Raw genomic sequence first — 3354 nt, forward strand, 5'->3', positions numbered from 1 at the left:
TCTAGTCGGGAGTGGTGCTGACTGAAAACAGATGATTTGGAGCGATTCGCGCGCCATCTGTTGGTCATTCTAAGGACTTATTGAACTACCCTCGTAGTATCCCTTCTAAAAAAAAGTTATGGAATTTTAATCAGGTTCAATCTCGCTTTTTTCGGTTTTACTGTGGTTCATATAGGGTGAGTGACACAGTGAATTAAAACTTAAGGAAAGCACTGATTACAACTAGTCCATTTCACGTTATAATAATTGATTATTCTTGCGAAACTTTTGAAAATAGATTCTTAAGGGTTCAAATTTCATAATCCGATAAAGAAATTTTGTTTTTACCAAAAAGCTTTATAAAAAATAATTAAATAGTGCAAAATTAACGAAACCCCCAGTGAATGAACACTGTGAGCCAATGAATGAACAGTAGAGCACCAGTGAATGAACACTATAATCACTAAAAATTAGAATTAGGGTTTAGGTATAAAATTACATAGGTACATTACAAAATGAGCAATTAAATAATGTAAAATATTAGAAAGCGTTTCGAAATTCATGAAATATATTATTTTAATAAAAACCAAAAGGCATTAAGATATAAAGAAAGGAGAGAATTCAAAAGTTGAACACAGAACTAGGTTAACTTTTCCTAATTTTTTATTGCAATATTTATTTTTTTTAAATTTCTATCAGTTCTTTTAACCTTACAAAAAATAAAACTTTTCGTTTAAAAATAGATAACTCTTATCTAATGACTAAAATAGAAAACTGCTATTTTTAGAACAAGTGTATCACAGTGTTATAAAAATGGAAATTCTTTAAAAATTTATAAATATATATATTGACTAGTACGCAGTAGTACCTAGCACGAATTAATGTTCTTTTAGAGTTCAGCAACGTTTTCTAAATGCAAAAAAGCATTAAATTTCTAACCTCAAAGTTGCCTTACCTTTAATTTAGTTCGTGCGTACTTTTTTGATGTTCTAATCACAAAAATATGCGTTTAAACTATAACTATTTATAGTTTATATTTATATTTATAGTTTGGACATTTATAGTCACATTAATTGAAACAAACTTATTTATATGTAACGAAACAACAGCCAGGTCTCCGTCACCTGCTGTTCAGTCACTGGACCTGCGGGGTGACAGTTTTGCTCCAATAAATGAACACAGCGTTCGTTCTCTGGGACACGGGAAATTTAAAGGTCCAGTACGTGAACACTAATTTATTAATAAAAAAACGTACTTTTTGTGAAAAAACATGGTGGGGAATTGAATAATAATATCTTGCAACTATAACAGCACAACTTTGACGCAGAAAAGGTTAAGAATTTTTTTGTAAAAGCAGTGTAAACAAGGAGTTGCTTAGGCACGTACCTTATAGTGGTCGACGACTTTTTCACCATCACTCACCATAATCGATGATGCTTCACATTCAAGAAATTTTAAAAATTATTTATAAGAATTTACTGCAATGAATTGTATATTAAACTCTTCAAAATTGCTTCAAGATTTCAAATATATAGAAATTCATACAGACTCTAACTTTAAAAGGTTATATTTATATATTTTTCGCATTCATGTTCATTCACTGGTGACTGTTCAACCCCTGGATCACTCACCCTAAAAAGTATTCCTTATTAAACAATAAACATTATTATATTTTAATCAGTTTCGACATCGCTCTCTTCTGTTTTACAGTTGTTCATTTAAAATTATGACTGAATTGAATTGAATTTTTGATTGAATTTTAATCAGCTTCAACATCGCTCTCTTCGTTTTTACAGTTTTATATAAATTAGTATTCTATAGAAAATTATATATAATTATTATTATTTATATAATACTCTAGTACTAAATACGAATATAATAACTTCTGAAACTATTAAACATGATTGAATTTTGGTCCGTTTCAACATCGCTCTCTTTGGCTTTACAATAGTTCGTTTCAAAAGTATCACTTCTGAAACAACTGACTATTGAATTTTAATCAGATTCGACATCGCTCTCTTCGGTTTTACAGTTAAACGTATAATTTAGTTTTAATTAAAAAATGAGATACAAATAAATTATCATGCATATAATTTCGTTATAAGATATATAAGCAGTAACCCTTCTGAAACAATCATGAACATTTATTGAATTTCAATCAGCTTCAACATCGCTCTCTTCGTTTTTGGAGTTGTTCAAATAAATTAGGTTTTCTTAAAAAATTATATACAAAATTATTATTATTTAGATAATATTCTGATAATAAATATGAATACAATAACTTCTGAAACTGAAAACATTATTAAATTTTGATCAGTTTCAACATCGCTCTCTTCGGCTTTACAGTAGTTCATATAAAAAGTATCCCTTCTGAAACAATTGACTTTATTTAATTTTAATCAGCTTAAAGGTCGCTCTCTTGGGTTCTACAGTTAATCAGATAATTTATTATTAATTAAAAAATTAGACACAAATAAATTATTATGCATATAATTTCTCAATAAGAAATATAAGCAGTGACCCTTCTGAAACCATAAGAATAATTGAAGTTTTATCAACACTATTAGAAATTTCTGTAGGAATTTTCAGAGACGTGTCACTAAAGCTTTATGCAGAAATCAGTTCTAAATTTTCCGAAACTGTAACAGAAATTTCAGCAACGGTAACTGCATGAAACTCCAGTCATACGTATCACAAAATTCCTAGAGGTTAACTAATTTTTTTTGCTTCATTATTTTAATATAAAACATGAACTAAGGATTCACTCATGTTGAGGCTCAAGTGAAACCCAGTGAGCACAAAATTTGGCGACGTCTTTACGACATCGTTATGACATCTTTACGACAACTTTACGACAACCTATGTCCATGTCGTTTTGGTATCTTTGCGATATCGTAAAGACATCGTCAGATCATACGTCTTATTTACGATATCGTAAAGATACCTTAACGACATGGACATAGGATGTCGTGAAGTTGTCGTAAAGATGTCGTAACCATGTCGTAAAGACGTCGGCAAACTTTGTGCCCACTGGGAAGTTGGTGTCATTTGGAACTTGAGCTCCAATAGATACCTGTAGAGACCTAAATGGGTTCGTTTAGAGCGCTCTTGAAAAGAACAGCATCAACAGCATCAAGACCCATTCACAAACCAAAAGCTTGCAAAGTCGGGTTGGTAAGTTAGTGATTTACAGAATATGTCGGTAAAGCAAACACTAACGATATTAATATTTATTCATTTTATTTTTTACTTGTTAAGGTCAAAGATATTAGGTCCTAGATACGGCATGAGATGAGTTGCACCACATACCGGTAGTTAGCGCGGCAGGCAAGTTTGTGGTCCTGCATATATATATATATATATATATATATATAT

The 3354-nt window shown here is 30.5% G+C and overlaps 1 pseudogene; it reads right to left on the minus strand.

Annotated features, from left to right (window-relative positions):
• LOC117171712 overlaps positions 1-3354 on the minus strand; it is an 18727-nt pseudogene that overhangs the window by 874 nt on the left and 14499 nt on the right.

This window comes from Belonocnema kinseyi, chromosome 4, assembly GCF_010883055.1.
Source record: "Belonocnema kinseyi isolate 2016_QV_RU_SX_M_011 chromosome 4, B_treatae_v1, whole genome shotgun sequence".
Taxonomy (NCBI): Eukaryota; Metazoa; Arthropoda; class Insecta; order Hymenoptera; family Cynipidae; genus Belonocnema; species Belonocnema kinseyi.